Source organism: Cibotium barometz, chromosome 52, assembly GCF_041138505.1.
Source record: "Cibotium barometz isolate CiBa-2024 chromosome 52, ASM4113850v1, whole genome shotgun sequence".
Lineage (NCBI taxonomy): Eukaryota > Viridiplantae > Streptophyta > Polypodiopsida > Cyatheales > Cibotiaceae > Cibotium > Cibotium barometz.
The window spans coordinates 5484293-5496252 of NC_141097.1; positions in this window are offsets into that span (position 1 = coordinate 5484293).

The following is an 11960-nucleotide window of genomic DNA, read 5'->3' on the forward strand; positions in this document are numbered from 1 at the left end:
CCACTTTGGATCAATTTGATTGGCGTGAAACACAACCTAAAATCATAAAGCAAAGGAATTACACTTTCATTATACCATTAGGAACTCAATGGAGTCTTCTTGGGCCCTTTAATTTGGACGTTTAGTGAAATTCTTAAAATGCTAATCCATCTTTGACCAAGCCTAGAGGCCTAGTCCTAAAAGCATATATTTGATTTTTTACAAAAACAAAAAAAATAAAAAAAAAGGAGATATTCTTAGATCTGGCCACCTAGGTGACTTTAAAGCTTTGTAATGGGCTGTCAGTCAGTTATCATAGCCTTTTCTACCTTTTTGAACTCCAAACATTCCAAAAATTTGTCACTTTCTTCCCTCCTTTTTTATGTGTGCACCAGATCTCTTTCTCTCTCTAAATCCTCTCTCTAAAATGCCCTGCACTCCTTCTCCATGGAAAAAAGCATCTTTCTCTACTCCAAAAGCCATAGCTAGCAGATCTATACTCCTAAAAGAGCCTTCTCTCTCCAAACCCACAGTAGTAGCCATGGCTTGCAAGGAAGAAGCTTAGTACCATGAGCATTCTCTCTACAATACTTGGTCCTCTCTCCATAGCTAGCAGGTCTGTACTCCTAAATGAGCCTTCTCTCTCCAAACCCACAGTAGTAGCCATGGCTTGGAAGGAAGAAGCTTACCAGGAGCATTCTCTCTACAATACTTGGTTCTCTCTCCAAACCCACAATAGTAGCCATGACTTGCACAGAAGAACCTTTTCATGATGTATTCTCTCTCTATATTGCTTAGCAGCCATAGCTTGCACTAAAGAAGCTTCCCATGATGCATTGTCTCCTTTGCATTTTCGTCTCACCATTGCCAACCCTCTCTATGTTTCTTTGGCTCCCTTTCTGACTTCTTTCTCTATCCACAATGCAGCTCTAGAGAAGCAACCCTCATCTCCATTCTTCCCATTATTTTTTGATACCATATCCTGCTCCTTCCACTCCTATTCAACCCAAGCTTACAAGCCTACTTTCTTGTAGATGGCACTACAAGACATCACCAATAAGCCTTCTAAGATCCGCCTTCAGGTTGATTTGGAGACAGAATATGCAACCCTACGCAGTAGGCATGTTGCACCCAATATTTCATACGATCAGCTTCGAATGCAAGGAGGAGCAAAGGCCATTGATCTTTGGATTGATGGAAATCTTTATCCACCAGATCCAATATCTGGTGCCCCTCCACCATTCAAAAGCATTATAAGTTTTTTTAAGTTTGTTGGTGATGGTTTCAATGGGCTTCTTGGCTATTGTAGGAGATTACACATGTTGTGGCTAGATGAGGCAGCTAAAAAGAGGCAAACACAATTTGCCTTCGACCAGCTTCAAGCGGCATCGACTAAGCAGATCAATAGTTTGATGCAGAGGATTAAAGAGCTCTTAGAGGAGCTTGAGGTGCAGAAGAATGTGCGCACAATAAATCAATTTACTGATAATTATGTTTGTCTTCAACACTCCACTCGTAATCTTCGGCGTCGTGTTCACCATTTCACTCACCTTCCCATTGGATATCACGCAAGGCAAAGAAAACGTAAAGCTGTTGGGTTACTTTCTACGACAGCAGGCGCATGCAAGAGGCGTAAACAAACAACCAGGTAAAAATTTTTGTAGGAATTATAGCAACTTTGAGAAGCAATTAATGAATAAAGCATCTCTCATGGGTGACTCTTGCGATTGTAGGGCATGTGCAACAGCTATACTAGGATGTAACAACGCTGAGGACAATGTTAATGTCTCCCTTCTTCAGCATGTCCTTCAGGAGAAGGATATCATGGAAATGATAACAGGTTTTGGTAATGATAAGCTGCGGGAGACCCTTCGTCAACATTTCTTGAAGGAAATCAAAGAAATTGTCACACCCAAAGAGATGCTTGATATATGTGACTCAGCAGGTAGTATTAGCCAGAAAGGTTATAGAGCAATGTACAGGTCAATCACTTTAGGGTTGCGAGCAAAGGGAGTTACGCAATCCTTGCTTCCAACACTTTATAGCTTACAGATGGCAAAGAAGTGTGCTAATGGTGATACTGCATCCATGTTTAATGGTGGGTACAAGTGGGTGGAGGATATTATGCCAATGCCAATAATCAAACCCTTTGAATACAATGCATATAACAATGTCTACATTGACATGGAAGTGCTACAAAAAGCAATGATTCAGTACTATGGCCTCACACTTGAAGAGACAGGTGGAAATGCCGTGTTTGTCTTGGAGCTGGATGAATGTCAAGTGGTTAAAGGTCAAAGACTGGAGCGTGTTAGTTTAACCTTGATGAGCCGAGCACTTAGAGGAAAGCCTTTAGAGACCCAAGAGTTGGATGCAACTGAAGACAGCAACAATAGGGGTCAAGGGCATAAGCAAGACTACTACGGCATTCAATCAGAGAACATCTGGTGGCAAGCAGCATGGGTCCTCCCAAAAGAGAACCATGATACTTTGAGGTGGTATTTTGAACGGTCTGGCATTCAACATGTCGTCTCTTGTCAGGTCAATGGTCAAAAGCTTGATGTTCCCGGAATAGGCTGCTTTAACGTTGAATGGCACTTGGGTGGCGATCTAAAAACCTTAAAGTGTATGTTGGGTTGTAAAACAGGTGCGAATACTATATTCTCATGTATTTACTATTGTCATTCCAAGACAGCAGTAGACTCAAGAGTAAAAGGGAAACAACCTAGCAAAGGCAAAAGTCAAAAACAGGTGGGTGCAAAAAAAGCAATCGTTTTTGATGCTGAACAGAGGAAAGGATCAAAGGTATGGCATAATGGCATATTAAGTTGTGACCAGAGCAAGCCACCTAGTCGTGACCAGGAGGACAATGCTTGGAACCCAATCTTGGACATTCCACTATGTCAAGTGCATGTGTGTGTTGAAATTTGAGCATAATGATGAGCTATGGTGGATCAAACACTAGAATCAACATCATTAACAAAGTGATTAGTAAGTGATTAAGATGTAATTAGTGAATAATTAGCAAATAGATTAATGTAGGCATGGATACTCAAAAACCAGCAAATTCTCATTAGGGCTATGCCTCAATTTATAGAGTTTACATCAAGCATCTAATCCCACTGATTTCTCCATGATTCACTCCCAGAATATCTCCACCTTTTGCCTGATTCTCTCCACCTCTTCTCTTTTCCCTAAATATCTCCCAGAATATCTCCACACTCCTAAATTCTCTCATGCTATCCTTTATTCTCTCCCAGTAGATTCTTCTCACCTTTTCACAGGTTCTTTCACAATTACATCTTCTCTTTTACAGCCTCTATCCAAGAGCTTGTTCCCACACACACCCTATTCACTTGTATTTTCAACACCTCCCCTCAAGTGAATAATCCTAGCACACCTGGACCCTGTATCAAGTTTCTCTCTTACTTGATAGCCCGTGAGACCAGTGCCTCAAGTCCCTAGACTCCATAGTCCTTGACACACTCTCTCTCTCTATGTGTCCAAGGCTACTATAAGTGCCCGCGACCTTGACTAAAGTGCTCACACATACATCTACCACGTGGCCTACATCATCAGTGGCTCAGAGGTGGTTTTACTTTATTGGGGCAGGTTACATTGGGTTGTGGGGTCTCTCTCTCTCTCTCTCTCTCTCTCAGAAAAGATGATCCGACTCCACTTCCTTTGGAGCCTCCATGAAGTTTGCCGATGTCGTTCCTTCTTCACTGGGTTTGCTGTAGCAGTCTCTGTTGAAAATACAAGTGAATAGGGTGTGTGTGGAAACAAGCTCTTGGATAGAGGCTGTAAAAGAGGAGATGTAATTGTGAAAGAACCTGTGAAAAGGTGAGAAGAATCTACTGGGAGAGAATAATGGGTAGCATGAGGGAATTTAGGAGTGTGGAGATATTCTGGGAGATATTTAGGGAAAAGAGAAGAGGTGGAGAGAATCGGGCAAAAGGTGGAGATATTCTGGGAGTGAATCATGGAGAAATGAATGGGATTAGATGCTTGATGTAAACTCTATAAATTGAGGCATAGCCCTAATGAGAATTTGCTGGTTTTTGAGTATCCATGCCTACATTAATCTATTTGCTAATTATTCACTAATTAAGTCTTAATCACTTTGTTAATTATGTTGATTCTGGTGTTTGATCCACCATAGCTCATCATTTTGCTCAAATTTCAACATGGTATCAGAGCCATGCCTAGAATCAACCAGGTTTATGACCCCATTAGTTAATTAATTAGAATTAGTAGAAAATTAGCAAAAAATCAAATTTTTAGTGAGTTTTTACTTCTCCCCTTCACCCCCAGCCAGTGGAGGACTCCATTCTCCTTGCACACTCAACCATTGCCCAAACCCTTCTAGCCCAAGATAGCTAACCCATAGGAGCTCCAGCCCATCAAATTAGAAGCGCAAACCGCCCACACAAGCTCCCGATTTTTGCTGATTAAAAAGCTACGTTTTTCTGCAGTAAATCAATGATTTCTACTTCATCAAATCAAATGGGTCTAATTCCTCTTAGCCCCGAGGGTTTTCAAGCATGCTCTACAAGCTGGTGAAGACAGAATTCAATTTCATCAAGTCTACATTGAGATCAAAGCTCTTCATCAAATCTGCAGGTGACTTTGGTAAAACAGAGATTAAGCTTTTATTATTTGGTCAAATCTTGTGTTTCTTGGCTTAATCCTCTACTAGACTTATTGCTATTGATGCCTTTGAAAGTATTTGAGCTCATTTGAAGTGGAAGGCGCCAGATCTGGGCTCCCCGCATACTCTGTTTTCTGCACACAAACCAGAGCATTAATTTGCTAATCAGTGATTAATCAGTGCTAATCACTGTATTTTGGTGCAATTGAGGGTTCAAATTAACCATTAGGTATCTGATACAGATCCCTATAACTTCAGATTTCAAATCGGAGTTGGTTTGATACTCCAACCATCCCGTACAAATTGGTTACCCTTAATTTAATGTAATTTCTGGAAAAATTGTGTTGATAAAATTATGAAAATCATCATTTTGCATTTAACCTTTGGTTAATGCCTGTAAATCTCACTCAAATTCAAGATTATTCACAACCAGAGTTGCATTTGGGAATGTGCTATTGGGCACATTGCATCAGTGTAAAAATGGGAACAGACACTGCCCTTGTCCAGATTAAGGCAAGAGGTAAGACCTCCCGCATAAATTTGGGTTTGCATTGCATAATGATACAAGATAAACATAAAAAGCCCAAAGGAACTATCAGCAAAACATTGAAACATGTTGCTCACATGGAGCAAAATGACCTGACGGACGAGCTCATGGTCCCAGCCATGAAAGAAGAAGAATATCTCTTCCCAAGAAGAGGATCCACACCAAGAAGAAAAGCTGAAGGAAGACATGGACACGAGAAGAGAAGCTGCCACAAGAAGAGAAGCTGCCCCAAGAAGACTGAAAGAAGAGATGAATGCGTGGAGAGATGCTGCCACGACAAGAAGACTGAAGACAAGAGAAGATATGAGGCTCCAAAGAGTGAGGAGCCATGTGAAAATCTCTGAGAGAGAGAGAGAGAGAGAGAGAGAGAGAGAGAGAGACCCCACAACCCAATGTAACCTGCCCCAACAAAGTAAAACCACCTCTGAGCCACCGATGATGTAGGCCACGTGGTAGATGTATGTGTGAGCACTTTAGTCAAGGTCGCGGGCACTTATAGTAGCCTTGGACACCCTCTTCCTCGTCCTCGTCCTCGAGAGAATCCTCCTCGGGTGAAGAATGCTTTTTCCTCTCCTGCTGTTGAGTCGAGCCCTTTCTTCTCTTTGCCTCTGCTCTCTTGCTCTAGTAGAGCTGCTTCTATCTCATGTATCTTCAGTTCAGGTACATTCTTTAGTGTTGCTACAATGTTTTCATAATCTCCTTTGTCCACACTCTTCAGAAGTACAGCTAATGCTTCATCATCTTCTACCTTTTTGCCAATAGCTGCCAGCTGTTGCTTAATGCTTTTATATTTGTTCAAGTGTGTGATTAAAGGTTCACTTTCCTTCATGTCCAATTTGTAGAATTGCATTAACAGATTTATCTTGGAATTTTTTGCTTGTGTACCAAATAACTTATTGAGTTCATCCCATGCATCTTTTGCCCACTGTATCCCTGTGATGTGATGAATGATTTCATCATTTAAACTGAGTGCAATAAGTCCCAATGCTTTTTCATTCCTACTCTTCCACTCATTTTCCCCTCTCTCTCGGCATTCATCTCTCCCTTCAACTAATCCCCACAGATTTTTCCTCATCAGCAAATACATGGTTTTTGTCTGCCATGTATAAAACTGTTTCCCATTAAATTTGGCTATTTCCTGTGCTGAACTCATGGTGATGTGAAGGGGGTCTTACCTCTTGATCCAAATTCAAGATTCAAGGGTAGTGTCTACCCTTTTACAACTCAATCTGGTGTTTAATAGATGATTACAACAATTTTATCAGCATAAAATCACCAGAAATTACATTAAATTAAGGGTAACCAATTTGTACGGGATGGTTGGAGTATCAAACCAACTCCGATTTGCAATCTGAAGCTTTAGGGATCTGTATCAGATACCTAATGGTTAATTTGAACCCTCAATTGCACCAAAATATAGTGATTAGCATTGATTAATCACTGATTAGCAAATTAATGCTCTAGTTTGTGTGCAGAAAACAGAGTATGCGGGGAGCCCAGATTTGGTGCCTTCCACTTCAAATGAGCTCAAATGCTTTCAAAGGCATCAATAGCAATGAGTCTAGTAGAGGATTAAGCCAAGAAACACAAGATTTGACCAAATAATGAAAGCTTAATCTCTGTTTTACCAAAGCCACCTGCAGATTTGATGAAGAGTTTGGATCTCACTGTAGACTTGATGAAATTGATTTCTGTCTTCACCAGCTTGTAGAGCATGCTTGATTACCCCTTGGGCTAGGAGGAATTGAAGCAATTTGATTTGAGCAAGGAGAAATCTGCAGATTACTCAGAAAAAAACGCGCCGGCTAAAATTGTAAATTCTCCTGAATGCCTTCGTGGTTTGCAGCGCCGTCTTGATGTGCTTGTAGCCAAAGGAGTTGGCTAGCTTGTGTTAGAAGCTTGTGCCCTAATTTAGAGTGTGCAAGGTGCTAGAGATCCTCCACTGGCTGGGGGTGAAGTGAAAACTCACTAAAAATTTGATTTTTTGCTAATTATCTACTAATTCTAATTAATTAACTAATGGGCTCATAAATCTGATTGATTCTAGGCATGGCTCTGATATCATGTTGAAATTTGATCATAATGATGAGCTATGGTGGATCAAACACTAGAATCAACATCATTAACAAAGTGATTAGCAAGTGATTAAGACGTAATTAGTGAATAATTAGCAAATAGATTAATGTAGGCATGGATACTCAAAAACCAGCAAATTCTCATTAGGGCTATGCCTCAATTTATAGAGTTTACATCAAGCATCTAATCCCATTGATTTCTCCATGATTCACTCCCAGAATATCTCCACCTTTTGCCTGATTCTCTCCACCTCTTCTCTTTTCCTGAATATCTCCCTGAATATCTCCACACTCCTAAATTCTCTCATGCTACCCTTTATTCTCTCCCAGTAGATTCTTCTCACCTTTTCACAGGTTCTTTCACAATTACATCTTCTCTTTTACAGCCTCTATCCAAGAGCTTGTTCCCACACACACCCTATTCACTTGTATTTTCAACAGTGTGCACATTACATGCAAGACTCAGGATTTTGGATAAGCTATTGATGCTCCACATAAACTATGTCTGGAACATGGAGCCCGAAGATCGACGAGAAGAGTCAATACGTGCACTAGAGGGTGTACTTTCCTCTATGGGATTACGTGCTGGAGCAGTGGTCTTGACAAAGGACAGAAAATCAAACCCTACACAAGACAACCCTAATAAAATTTGCATGGGTGGATCAAAGGCAAGACACTTGCTATCAAACCACTTGGGTTCTCATAGCTACACTGACTTTGAAATTTGGAAGAAGATATGTGATGTTACAACATATCGAGGAAATGATGCCAGGCTTGGCCTAAAACGTGCACGTGTATGGGAGGTGTGTAATAAAATGGTCGATCTTCTAGAGCGACCTCACCTGGATGACCATGGTATTGAGGCACTTAAACAAGCCACTTGTAGATTTACAGAAGAAATGGTCAAGGCATGGGGAGAAACACACATTACTCACTACATGGTAATGTTATATTTCTTGTGTCCTTGTAGTATGTTCTTCATACTGTATGTTGACTTTTTGTAATTTTCTATGCAGCATATATTGTATGCACATGGGCCATACTTTCTTGATAGATATGGCTCTTTAGTACTTTGGAGCAATCAAGGCATGGAGAAATCACATTACCAAGCAAAGGCCGTGTATTTTAAGGGCACTCGCCATGGTGGTGGCAAAGTCAAGAATAATGCGCTCCATGAAATGTTCAACTGGTTCTATCGCGTTCTGGTTTGCAAAAAAAGGCAGAAAACTCACGGTAATTTGTCTCTTAGGCATCAAATAATGAAAACTGTTAATGCAAGAAGAACTGAAGGATATAACAAATCAAATGCTAGGGAGAGACTACGGCAGTGGGTAGCAAGCAAGCGTCCGTGTGGTTCCTCATGGGCTTAAACTCTCTGATTATAATCTTTTTATGTTTTTAAATTTTCTAAAAGTTTTAAAAAATTATATTTATAGACATATTTAAGTCATTTTTCATTTATAGCCACCACATTTCAATTTCTTCTTTGTGCTCTACTCTCTCTTGCCCTCCCACTATCTCTCGCACTCGTACATAGCTAGGCCATGCCAGAAGGACAGGAGCAAGACTTGCGGTTTTTTTATCAACTCGGCCCACTACCTGCTACAGCAAAAAGGAAAAATCTACCTATAGTAACAGAGCAAGAGGCAAAGGAGATGAGAGAAGAAGAGCGCAGGAAGGAGACCGAAGAAGCGCAACGCAGGAAGGAAGCTGAAGAAGCAGAGCCTAGTAGAGAAGCAGAAGAAGAGCGGCCTCGAAAAGAAGCCGAGAAAGGTCAAGGGCAACCACCGGAGATTGTTATTGAGGCCGACACCCTAGAACAGCTAGAGGTTATCTTACAGAACAGGGAGGTCGAGCTCTTGTCCTATGGCATCACAAAAGATACCATTGACAAAGAGTTTGCTCTCGTGAGGGCGGCTTGGGAGACAGAAATGCAAAAGAGACAACAGCCCAAAGAGGACGCAAGGAGAGCAAGCCAAGCACAGCCACAAGCAGCCACAACATCCAGACGTCCAGTCAAGAAGTGTGGCAAAAGAATGGAGGGCAAGTTTCGAGACCAACAAGAAGAGGAAGAGCGTGCACAAAAGAAAAAGAAGTTCAGGTCTGAACAACCACCGTGGGAGAATCAAAGACCACCACCGCCTCCACCGGTTACAAAGAAGAAGAGAAAATGGAGGCCAGGGACAGTCGTGCTACGAGAGATTAGGAAATATCAGAAAAGCACAGATCTTCTCATCCCCAAGGCACCATTCTCTCGACTGGTGAGAGACACAATGGAAAAATTTACTGACAGGGTTGACCGCATACAGAGCATAGCTCTTGAAGCTCTTCAAGAAGCTGCTGAAGATATTGTAGTTTCTGTTTTTGAAGACTCATCAGTGCTGGCTATGGTACATGCCAAGAGAGTCACTTTGAAGCCTGTAGATATGTCCCTAGCCCTACGCCTACGTTTAGAGCGTAGCCTTCTACCTCAATAGGCTAACCCACTTTGTAGTTCTCCCTACAAAATTTTGTAATGTTTCCAAATTCCTTTGTAGAATTTTCACAATTTAATGAAAGCTTTTTGAGTTGTGTTACATTCTTTGTTGAGTCCAATTTTTTTTGTATGCTCAGTGCCAATGAACATTTCATTAAAAAAATATAAAAGCACTATACACAGAGAAAAAAACACACACAAACACACACACACACACACACACACACACACACACATATATATATATATATATATATATATATATATATATACAAAAAAGGTAGAGCCTATAAAGTCACCTAGAGACCCTTATTGAGGGCCTTATGAGCCTCAAGACCAAAAAAATAAAAAAAAATACCATGTGCGCTACGGCGCATTAATTGCCAGTTTGACCAGGTCAAAATGTCGATTTCCGTGCCGTAACGCACATGGCTTTTTTTTTGGATATTTTTGGTCTTGTGAGGCTCATAAGACCCTTTAGGTGCCCTAACAGCCCCAAAATCTTATATATTTATATAAGATATTATATATATATACATATATATATCTTATAATAGCCCCAACATCTTATAATATCTTATGTCTTATATATATATATCCTATATATATATAAGATATTATATATATATATATATCTTATATATATATATATTATATATCTTTCTCAATAGCCCCAGAATCTTTTTTATATATAGGTACACACACACACACACCATTGTATATATATACATATATGTACATATATATACATATAAGTACATATATATACATATATGTACATATATATACATATATGTGAGTGTGTATACATCTATAAATACAACATTTTTTCGTACCGCTCTAACCCAATCTCGATTACTTTTTTTAATCACGATCACATTTAAAATGAATCCTAAACAATATTTTTTATGAACACATGAACAAAATCTTGAAATTGCAAGGCTTGAAATGGTATATCACAAGTACGCCAGGAAAAATCATAACTTACAATGCACAACAAAAAAATTTTATTAAACTTGGAAGAGAAGTTTGCATTACATCTTTTTAATAAGCTCTTGGAAGAGCTCAGGAGAGAGAGTTCTAGAGGCTGGTTTCTGGCCTAAGCTTTGGAATATATCACTCGGCTCATTGATTCCTTGAGCCTGAGAAAGGGCACAATGGCCTAAAATTGAGCCGGGATGCTTGCCTGTAAAGCAATACAAGGCAGCTTCCCTAGCTACCAAAATACATTTATTTATGTTTGAGGCTAAGGGGTTCTCCGACAAGACTGCACTAAGTGCTTTACATTTTAGGAGCTCGGCATAGGCGATCTCAAAATAGTCTAAATGAAAAACCCGCACTATGTCGGCTCTGAGGGCAGGTATGTAGTGCCAAAGAGATGCATCTCGACCCTCTGACTTTGGCTGCGTTCCTCCTACGCGCATAGCAAACTTGTCCACTTCAAAAGCAGTCTGTCAACCTGTCAATATAGAAGTTAGGAAGCGTGAAATGATACAACTAAAAATAATTTGCTTTACAACTAAGAAGTTAGGACATACCTCAGTTGCATCGTCACTTGCAACTAGTTGCTCATTTGTCAAGTTTATGAGAAGATGTTTCGTGCAAGAAGTTGTGCAGCTGGACACCCTCCAAAGATTAAACTACCAAGCTCCACATGGTATGCTTCAAAGGTTCCTGAAATTGCCTCCATAGGCTCCCACTCACTATAGTTTGAGGGAAAAATATCTACACAGAGGAACCCAAGAACAATCAAAGAAGTGCTCAGTATACCATTATTAGCACACAATTGATTTAAAAACAAGAATATAAAGTAGTGAAATAACTTACAATTTGCAAGAAATCGTTGACGTTGGTCATGGTCTGCTAGTTTCAGCTCTGTTGCCTTGTAAACATGTTGGACCTTGGCTAGCTTTTTTCCATCACGATCTTGTTTGAGCTCCAATATCCGCCCTTTCCAATGGTGACTTTGTATATCAACGTATCGCTTTGACACCTTGTGGGTTCCTCTTGTACTAGGCTGCATCGTAATCCAATTCCACTTCTCGTACTGTTTGATGTTCCAGTGCCCATCCTCATCTTGACCACTGCTACAAGAGAGAGATTGAATACTGATCGGAGGCCTTCGAGCTCTAGAAGAAGACATCAGATGTATATATTAGGGAGATTATAAACCTTGATGGCAAAGGAAAATACAATGGTGAGAAAAAAACTTAGACTAGGGAGATGTACAAA